General features: G+C 41.4%; 1 long non-coding RNA gene across 1 annotated transcript; it reads right to left on the bottom strand.

Moving 5' to 3' along the window:
- Positions 1 to 5,206: 5,206 nt before the first annotated feature.
- LOC135984294 (uncharacterized) lies at positions 5,207 to 8,257 on the bottom strand. Its single transcript, XR_010602222.1, has 2 exons — positions 6,965 to 8,257; positions 5,207 to 6,816 (listed from the first exon to the last, which is right to left on the bottom strand). It is a non-coding gene; the product is annotated as an uncharacterized LOC135984294 (long non-coding RNA).
- Positions 8,258 to 11,215: the final 2,958 nt, after the last annotated feature.

The following is an 11,215-nucleotide window of genomic DNA, read 5'->3' as shown; positions in this document are numbered from 1 at the left end:
CCCTGCTGTGAGGAAAAAAGTGTCAGGACAAAAGAAGCACTTTAGCTTGTCGCAGAAATTATTCTGAATAGTCTGAATGATTCCCATTTACTTCAGTGGGTTTGGGATCCAGTCCTGAATAGCATATCTGTCAATACTCTCTCAGTTAAAAATCCCAAGAGATACAATAAACACAGAAAGCTTCTTCTCTGTCTAAAGATTCCACCAGCTTTAAAGAGATTTCATGTACTTAAAAATAAGGAACGTTTGAAACTGAAAATATTTCTGAAAAGAGCAGAAATTTTTAAAGAGTGATCAATGTTTTTTTGAGAAATATGTGTTGGTGTCGTATAGCACAGGGGTTCTCAGATTTTTGTACCGGTGACCCCTTTCACACAGCAAGCCTCTGAGTGCGACCCCCCTTACAGTTTTATATATATTTAACACCATTATAAATTCTGGAGGCAAAGCGGGGTTTAGGGTGGAGGCTGACAGCTCGTGGCCCCCCCTCCATGTAATAACCTTGCGACCCCCTGAGGGGTCCCGACCCCCAGTTTGAGAGCCTCTGGTATAGCATAAAAATTTTTGCAGCATCAGTTTGGTTTAACCATATTACTCATAAGTGAGTTATGAAAGTCATCTCAAATTGATTCCATCTTTACACCATATTATATCATCATGTATTGTGATCATGCCTCATTAGAGAAAGTATTTTATGAAAATGTGTATGATCGTATTTGCATAATATTGTATATAATATGCCTAAACATTGTCTTCTTTAAAGGCCAGTCACACGAAAAAACCTCTATCATCTGCAACAGTTAAATGTTGCCTTTGATCAACCTTTCCTCATACATTGTCTTCATGGCACTAATGAATAATCCCAAAGCTGTTCCATCAGCAAGAGTTTATGGCTGCCTTGTTTGTTACCTTATGGTAAAGCTGAAGGCACTTCTTTCTTTAACAAATTAGACATTAATTAAGGTAAGCAGGGGACTGGAGCAGATAATTGCTGTTACAAAGTGTAGAGAATGTTACTGATGGCAGCAATAGTTTCCTTAAAGAAAAAAATGCTCTGAAGTTTTCCGCAAGGCACCGTGAAAGGGATGCTGCGCTAGAAGAAACCCATTAGGATTGTAGCATTATTCTACTGTATAGCTACACTAGAGCACCAAGATTTTTGTGGTTCAAATTTTTTCCTGAAATGTAAAATTCGGTTTCAATACATGTATCATGTCATTCTATATTCCAACAAAGGATCCTTAAACAAAGGGGAGTGTGGATTTATGTACATAATGGCCATTACCAAATAACACAGCAAATCCCAAAGTTTCAAGAAGAAAATATACTCCTAATTTTAAATGGTGCCGGTATCCATATACTTCGACTATAACGTGCAGTGATTTGTAAATAGAGATATTGCATTTAAGTTGTATGACATTTTTCCTAAACTGCCTCGACAGGATTTTTTACATGAAAGGCACATCACAGTTTGCCACTCTCTCATTCAGTGCTCATGAGTAACTGTTACCATTGTAGTAATTTCATGGCTGAGTCATGAGAGATCACCACCCAAAATCACAATGAATCATATTTTTATGATAACACATCATGATTCACTGATGACTGATAACTTGATGGAAGACACTTTGCCTTTACTAGTTTGTGTCCTCCTTTTTACATAGCTCTGGAAGCTTTTACACAGTCATGTCTTTATGTCTATATCTCCTTTTCTTTTTGTTGTGTTATTGTCTTTCAGCAAACATACAATAGACATATGCATGAAAGCATACTGTGTGTACACTACCTAACAGGTCAGATTTAATAAATTCACTGCATTTGTTGGTATATGCACAAAATCATATTAGAATGAGCTAATGGGCGTTTACATGTAAGTAAAGTAATTACAGAGTGGGTAGATATGTCTTACTAACCAATTTTTTCTTACAGATGCTAATTCACACGCTCCAATGCAGGTTTTTGCTGGGTCAGATAGATGGGTGTGCCACCAAACTTTGTGGATGCAGATTTGGTTCTTTACTTCTTATATACATGTAACATACAGCAATACAATATAACAGATATAAACTTTATATTTCTCCCTGCCTAGCTATAACCTATTCTGAACCTCTGGTGCCTATAGTTGATCCTAATATAACAGCAATTGTATCCACCTTTCCTGAAAATTGTCTTAATATCTACTGGTTGAAAGAATAGTATGCTTTCTTATATTTTCTTTACTTATCCATAGCAGAAGCAAACTGCTGTCCATACAATCCAGGGACAGAAATGAATTGGTGGAATATGTACAAGGTGCATCTCTGCATTGTTTGAAGAACAGTCTTCTTCTGATACCAATAAAAAAAAAGTGTAGCACAGACTGATTTATTTAACTTCCAATTTAACGGATACCATAAGCAATAAATCTGAGGCCTCCAAGGACTTCATGCTTGTTGCTATGTTACACACTTTGGTTAGGGGGATTGATGGCAGTTGGGAGACTATTCCAAAAATGCATGCCCACCCACAAAAGTTAGAGAATCACCATTAACTTGTGGGGCTTATGACACACAGTGCTAGTCATATCCCAGGAAACAAGCAAATAATTCTTATACCCAAACAGATCATAAGGTTACTAATTTTGACAACTTAAAAAAATCCTGTACACAACATGCAATATAATGCTGGCCTATTAATTTCAGGCTGGGAATGGAGTAAGATATGAGTATGTAATGGTAGTATACCAGTAATCACTGGAGACTAGGTAATAAAAAAAGACTTTATAATGTGGTCAATGCCCTGTAGAAATGAACTCTTACAGTTCATAACATGTCAGTCTCCTACAATCTGATTAAAAAGGTGCATGAGTCCTGAATCAAACTTGTATTCATGTTATCTTTTAAGTAATTTTACCTAACTTCTTGTTTTTTGTTATTAATGCAGTCATCCCTCCCTCATTTGGAACTGACTGCCTATCATCTTAATATGTCCAATTCCTTTACTCCAGTCAGAGCCCTCACCCAGCATTACCTTTTTCTCCCAAGCTGCTTATCAGTAGCATCATCAAGAACTCTTCCCGACCATACCCCCCTGTACCCTGCTGATAGGGGAAGAAACCCATTACACCATCCATGGTATTTCTGAGTTGTTTTCCTCATTTACTGAAAACCTATACATATTTCAGATTAACCTACAGAATGACTTGGCCAAGTAAGCATTTATAATCCAATCCCTTGACAATGCTTAGGCTGTCACATAAAGTGAGCAGAATATTACACTCATTTCTGTGGATGGTAGAATCCTGGTTATCCAAATGAAATGGGGAACAAGGACTTTGTATAGCCAAATGGGAGTTCAGATAGGAGGGAGAGTACTTATAAGTGATCACACGGATAACCTAAATTCAGATAATGGGGGGAGAGGCTTTTTTAGTAGGAATGTTTTTTGTTTTTTTTACTGTTGACCCTAAATGGAATGTTTCCGTCACCAGGTATCATTCCAGCCCTTCCCGCCCCCCACAAACAAATTCTGAGCTATGGAAATCTCACCTCTAATGTGTGCTCAGTCTACAGGATGCTTACTAATGGTTGTCTTCATTAATTTTGTCTCATCTGGTTCATTAACGTTATGTTGTGACTTCAAAAATGACACTATAGCAACTCCTGTGCTTCCAGCTAGTAGATTATGAGACACTCATTTACAGACATTTTCATTAACACAATGGACCAGAATCAGTGGACAGCTAACAAGTGGTGTAAACTGCACGTTAGTGAGGTCAGGTATAGCTTTAGCTTAGAGGCAGAAGGGGTTGTAGCAAGGGGCTGCAACTAAAAGGAAGGTGTAAGGACATATATGATAAAGCAGGCCCCTGCCCCCTTATTCTCCTGTTGGTTGATTTTCCTGCTATTACCTTGCCTTTCTGCCCTCTCAGTGTTTAAATTACACCAGTTTATTCTTGCACATTGGAGTAAGGCAGTGTAATTTTCACCGTTTATATCACTCTTCTTTGGCTTAATGCATCCAAATTAGTTTAGATTTAGAATTGTGTCTTCTAAGCAAAAACAACACCAATGAATTCACTTGCAAATTTATTTTAACATTTTTAATGTAGTTATTGACAGGCATGCAGCTGCACTATAAACTAATAACAACCTGAAACCAAAAACACACTAGAAAGCCTTCTGTGAGGAAGGACTTTCTATCTTCCTAATGAAGCTGGGATTCCTGTGAGAAACTGTTCACTTTGACAACAATTGCATTACGATCAAAGGGAGTATGAAAACCATGACAATATGACTGTATTTCATGCACCATGAGGCAGGGTTAGTGTGGATTAGACATATCATTAGTCAAGGGGATCTTTTTATACAGACTGAGAACTCCTGGCTGCTCAATGTCTTTTCCTTCCCCATTTCTTTCCAAGCCTGTATCTGTCTAAGCAGAAAACAGATTCCTTCCCCCTAAGACTATGACAGAAATAGGCTATGGATCTGAGACTATGTCCAATCAGTGGCAATATGCATAGTAATATGTGGCACAGCTTGTGTAATGAAGTTCCCAGCATGCAGCCTGCAAAGGTATCCTCAAGTGTGCAGGGTGATTTATTTCCTCTGTCAAGAGGCAGGACAGCCAGGACTTGTCCTTCCCCACAGTACCTGCAAGAATACTCTGTCATCCTGGGAAGCTGTAATAGCTTCTGGAAACTCAGCCCTTCCTTATATTGTTTAGAACCCCTTAATTTAACAAGGTTGCTTCCCAATTCCTTTTAATTCTTTGTACTTGTGTAAAAGAGTTGGATTGTAAGGAAGGCTACCAGCTTTTAACGTATAATGACACTTTACTTAGTAGTATGTCAAAATGACTGGTAAAAAAGGCTTATGTTATGGTTTACTTTAAACTGAAGAACTGGGCCAGAAATTATTTAATTCCTTCTTTTCTAATGTAAATACAGTACATGAACGAAAATCCTATAATGTTTGCATTTGGCGGTGTAATATTTTTCAGCCTAAGCAACACTCCCTAAGGGGTTTTGTGCTCAAAAGTGCTTTATTTAATGACAATGCCTTGAATTGATGGAATTATCTTCCTCATTTCTTATTTTTTTCTGAATCTCAGGTTAATTTGCCCAATCCTGATATAAAATGTTGCTTGAACGTTTAGTTACCTTTGTCAGAGATAGAGTGTGTGGGGTTCCATGCGGAGCGGATAAAGCACACGACCAATGTGGTTGCAAGCTGAATCCGAATTCTGTTTATTGCAAGCTTTCTTTTATAGTTTTTTCTCAACATTACATAACACAATTAGGCTATAATAACACATCTACGGATTGGACAAGAAGGAGAATCATGTGTTTATCACATGTATAGCCCCACACCGATTGGGAAATATATGGAGAACTATTAAAAAACATAACATTACATAAATACCCACGAAAACCATTGGGGTGTAAATAAGGATAGCCAATAAGACATGTTCTAAAGGGATCTGATGGGGTGGCCATGGACAAGCAAAAAAGGCTTCTTGGCCAGTCTGGTTCGCCCAGGTGATCCAAACATTTTGTCGTGGGTTAACAAAAGGTACAGAGTTTGGACATACAAAGACCCCTGCTCCTATAATAAGGAGTCCGAACAAACAGAAGCACAGCATTATTAGGTGTTTAGGCTGTGACAAACAACAAGTGCAGGTCCGGTGTTGCGGGGCCGTTGTTCGGCTTCTGTGTGGCGGCATGGTGTTCGGGTAGCAATATCATCTGCCGGAGGGATCTTTTCCGGTGGTTTTTTCCTATATGTCCTTTCAAAGTTAGATAAGCCTGGCTCCGCCATTCTTTTTAACCTATTCTGCAACTGCTCACCCTGCCCCGGGAACTCCGCCTGGAACTTTGGGGTACAAACATTATTGGTGACAGGAAAGCCGGGCTGGTTCAGGGCTCACAATGTGTGGGACTGCGGGGGATGGCTCTCACCGGCCAAATGGGACAACTGATTCAGCATGTCCTGTAGCTGAAGGCCCTGTTTGTACATTTCCGCCCGAAATTCTTGTAACTTATCCCCTTCTGGGCTCGAGACCTCCATTTTATCCGCGGGGTCATCCGGTAACGGGACGATACTAGGATCAGCTTCGGGTGCACTGGGGATGAGTGGTATGATAGTGTTCTCACCCCCAAAGAACTTATGGGCTCCCACCAGCAACACATAAGGCGGCTCCTCTTTTGGCCGAAAGAGGTCATTAATGGCCGACTGGACCTCGGCTTCTGCCGCAAGAGTCTCTATTAGTTTCTTAGATTTGCACCATATTTGGCTCAATGACACGGCCTCCTTGTTGCCATGAGAGACCGACTCCCAGAGGTCAGAGCCTAGACTTTCCCAGACTGCCTTATCAAAGACAGTATCAGGAGTAACAAAAAACCTGCGTCTCTGCCCCCATTTCAACAAACGGGACAACGCGTCAAAGGGAAGCTTCTCTCCCCGCTTTTTAGCGATGCATAATAAAAAATCATGCACCGTCTCCTCCTCTGCAGACAAAGCAGAGCCCATTTTAATAAAAGCAGCCGCTCACCTGTGAGCTCACGAACGTCTCGGACGACCAGGAGCCGGTATCCTCCGGTACCTCCTGCCGCGGCTGCCACCTCCGCCTTTTCTCACCGAACGCTTCAGTCGGCTGTGAGCTCACGAATGTCTCTCTCGGACGACCAGGAGCCGGTATCCTCCGGTACCTCCTGCCACAGCTGCCACCTCCGCCTTTTCTCACCGAACGCTTCAGTCGGCTGTGAGCTCACGAACGTCTCTCTCGGACGACCAGGAGCCGGTATCCTCCGGTACCTCCTGCTGCAGCTGCCACCTCCGCCTTTTCTCACCGAACGCTTCAGTCAGCTGTGAGCTCACGAACGTCTCTCTCGGACGACCAGGACACTTCAGTCGGCTGTGAGCTCACGAACGTCTCTCTCGGACGACCGGTATCCTCCGGTACCTCCTGCCGCGGCTGCCACCTCCGCCTTTTCTCAAACCATGTTCAGTTTTTGGTCGTGCTCCAGTTGACAGTGAGCTTGGCAAACCATCTAAATCTTGGTAGCCTGCCCTCTTATTCCCACAGATTCCCTTTCTCTGATGATCTCTGTGAAGAAGGCCTGTCTCCACCTTAACAGGGCATGGCTGTTTGCGCTTTTTGGTAGAAGGAGTGCTGGAAGGAGAAGAGCCAGCACTGAGAGCCTCTTCAATATCTAAATTCAATTGTTCCAGTTTCTTCATGAGAGATGACATAGAGTCTGACCACTCAGATCCTTTTTCTGGTTGGATCTGCTTTCTCTTTGCTCAGCTTTTGAGACAACACCTGTTGGGTCTACTGTCTGAGAACATTGATCCCTGCTCCACTGGCGGCTGTGTCTAGTATGATCTCTGCTAGCTCACTCTGGGCAAAGTCCTGGCTGCCTTGATGTCCAAGCCGAATCACGTCGGGGTCACCATTTGTGGGGTTCCATGCGGAGCGGATAAAGCACACGACCAATGTGGTTGCAAGCTGAATCCGAATTCTGTTTATTGCAAGCTTTCTTTTATAGTTTTTTCTCAACATTACATAACACAATTAGGCTATAATAACACATCTACGGATTGGACAAGAAGGAGAATCATGTGTTTATCACATATATAGCCCCACACCGATTGGTTCAACCGTTCCTTACATAAGGCCATGATTTGTTTACCTCATCTTATATAATCCTAGACCACCAGGGGGCCTTACATAAAGCCATGATCATCTTATATAATTCTAGACCACCAGGGGGTCTTACATAAGACCATGATCATCTTATATAATCCTAGACCACCAGGGGGCCTTACATAAGGCCATGATTTGTTTACCTGGCAAGTGTCCCATCGTGACCCTTACCTCCTCATGGAACTTTTCATTAGGTTGGTGTAGGGATGATACATCCCCACAAGAGTGGTCCTCATCTGATTTGTAAAAGTTTGCATATATGCTGTGTAATGTAATAATACTGTTATCTAATATATTAGATATATACCTGTCAAATCACAAACCCTGTTCTAAATTGGTGCCCAAGAAATTATTAAACATATAATACCATCATGACAAATACAGCTCAGTTGCTAATGTTTTGATTGTGTATAGGTTTAATGCCTTTTGTGTGTTAATTAAATTGATATCCTGGAGGATTCATTGGGGTCTATACAGTGCATTACTTAAAATGCCAATACAAAGAAGCCTTATCCCCCGACAATGATATGCAGAGATCCTTTTAAACAGATTCTGACAGGAGATCTTATTTGCTGAAATCTCTGTATTTTAGAACTCTATCTTTGGAGTCATTAATGTATAACTTACCTCTTACTTAAGGAATTTATAGGGTACCTATCACCTTAGTTTATAAGCATATAATACAACAAATGAGATTTGCACAGCATTGCCCATTGTTGCTCTCATGGCTGATTCTTTACCTCTTTCAAGTTGTTGATGTCTTACCTACTATTTTTTTGTACGTTGTCTCTGTGTGGCAGGGAAGGCCTTAGGGAAAATGGTGCCCTGGGCGAACTTGTATTTTGTCACCCTTTCTTTGAGTCCGGATGCATGGGTGGACCGGGGGCAGTTCCCTATACAGTGACACATCCCCCTATGGCTGGGGAGAAATGGGGGCAGGATGGAAGGGGTCAGAGCTTTCTGCAGCCAGGGGAGGTTCCTGGAGGTGGATCTGACTTGGCCCCAGGAGAAGCACGTGCAGGGGAAGCGGAAGTCCTGTCCATCCCCATCCTGGCTGAGACTAGCAGTATGTCTCTGCTAGCTGAGACTACAGCACACAGTAGAAGCCCCCAGCTGGGGCACCACCAACCCTGCCCCTCCCCGACTCCGGGCACAGCACTCGGAGCTAAAGGGGCCTTGGGCTAGCTGTGTGTGTTGGGGGAAAGGGGGGGGGTGAGGTTGACCATGGCACCCCACCAGCCATGGTGCCCTGGTAGTCGCCCACCTGTAAGGCTGGCCCTGTGTGTCTCTGTGCATTTTCTTGTCATTGGTTATTGCAGGAAAGCTTTGGCAAACAGTGAAAATGATCAGACTTGGATAAATGTGTTATTTCCTCCAGTAAGTCATTCTAAAGTTGAGTCCACAAATTGAGACTGTATTTGGATAAATATTTTAAATGGGGAAGCCATTCATATAGGTGTAAACTTCCACCCACAACATAAATTGAATGCACAAATCTGAATACTTGCACCTCTAGGTACCTGACTTATGCCCAGTCTCACAAGCTTTATCCTGGCCACAGTATGTCTACATTGGAATAAAAGACCCACAGCACAGCTGTGGCTGGGACTAAAAATTGCTGTGTAGACATTTGGGCTCAAGCTGGAGCACGGGCTCTAGGACCCTTCCCCCTCATGAGGTCCCAGGGCTCAAGCTCCAGCCTGAGCCCAAACATCTACACAGCAATTTTACAACCCTGCAGCCCAAGCCCTGCAAGCTCAAGTCATAGAATCATAGAAGATTAGAGTTGGAAGAGATCTCAAGAGGTCATCTAGTACAAGCCCCTGCTCAAAGCAGAACCAACCCCAACTAAATGGAGTCAGTTGACCTGGGCTAGCCACAGGTGTTTAATTGCAATGTAGATGAACTCTGTGAGAAGCATTGTCCCAGAGGAGTACAGCTGTTTCAGTTAGTCATGGATGGAGAAGCAAACTCTGATGTAGCAGCACCTTAGCTCTTTGAGGACTATGATTATTTATTATTCTAACTATTACAGTAGTATTTCATTAGTAAAATGTGATGCAGCAGGCAGGATTATAGGAAAGAAATCTTCACTAAATATGCTGAAAGGCCCATGTACATGCACACACACAGTCTTATCATAAATCTTAGGATATTTGGTCTTTTTCTTAAAGACCAGCTCCTGAACTTATTTTATTTCATAAGAATAGCAGCTTTCATTTATAAAAAAGCAAGTTTTTAGAGCATTGAGCAGCAAAGCTGGAAAATGTGATGCAAGTGCATCCTAAAGGCTCAAAAACCAGATGGCAAATAAAACTAATCCAATATTTATTATTTTTACATTTTAGAAATCATGGGTTTTTTAAAGCCAGTCGTGACTTTTGGGGGACGTGACTTTTTGAATGCTTGTGGTTGGCAATACTGCAGGCTGATGCACCAGACTTTTTGTGCAAGCAGCTTCACCCTAGCTTGCATTCCTGCCTATGGTGCAACACCAAACTGGGTCCCCCTGAACCTTTCTCCAGTTCTACTCAGCATATTCCAAGTAGCACCAAAATCTGCTAGGCACTGTACATGCATGTAGGATGATACAGTCCCTATCCCAAACTGTTTACAATGGACTGGTCAACAGCAGATACGGGGGAGTGAAAAGATTCAGCATAATAAAAGTAGTCAGGGTGATGATTGGTATTTGCCTTGTTCCATGGTTGCTGTTGGGTGGTGGCTGAGGATTAGGGAGTTGGAGAGAGTTACTTAATCTGAACTGATCTAACCCTAAACAGGATTTCATTTGATTTTTGGTTTGAAATTCTTGCCTATTTTGACTTTTTTTTTGAACAGGTTCACCCTTTTTTATTTTTTTAAATATTTTTAAAGATATTGTCATAAAGACTCATCTACTGAAAAGACGTTCACTGGAATATGAATTCTCAACTTCTTGACTTACAAACATGATACAGTATAATGTAGCTTAAGTCAAACCCTCATCCTGTTAACTTCAATAGTTTTGCCTAGGTAACTAAAAAAGACTGCTGGATTTGACCCTTCTCTTCTAACCAGGGAAAAATTGTATATGGTTTTATTACATGTTGTATCTACCTTTCAAGCATATTTGCTATGATTCCAGTCCTTTTATTGTGTGTGCATATAAGGGAAGTATAATGAATTGAGTGCAGTATAGTGAATAGAGTGGTTGTTTTTTTAATATTGATTTCAGGGCTAAGAACTAAGTGAGGGTTACTCTCAAAATATTGACCTTTGATTTTTGTTTTTGTTTTTACTCTTTTGTTCACTCTAACACAAGAAAGAAGCTGCAAGAAAAAGAATCTATGGAAAATAGAAACCTTTTGTCCACTAGGATTTAAGCACTCAGGTACTACTAATAGCATTTTGTGAGTTTGTAATAAAATCAGAAATTTCCCAGTGGGGGAGTAATGGAATGCTTTTAAAAAAAGGTACTTTCAGTTAATGACTAAGGCATTTTTGCTAACAGCAGTTTGGCTACATATCCCAGGTAGAGGAAAAA

This window comes from Chrysemys picta, chromosome 6 (assembly GCF_011386835.1).
Source record: "Chrysemys picta bellii isolate R12L10 chromosome 6, ASM1138683v2, whole genome shotgun sequence".
Taxonomy (NCBI): Eukaryota; Metazoa; Chordata; order Testudines; family Emydidae; genus Chrysemys; species Chrysemys picta.
Note: the sequence above shows the minus strand (reverse complement) of the source record. Positions and strands in the feature narration are given on the sequence as shown.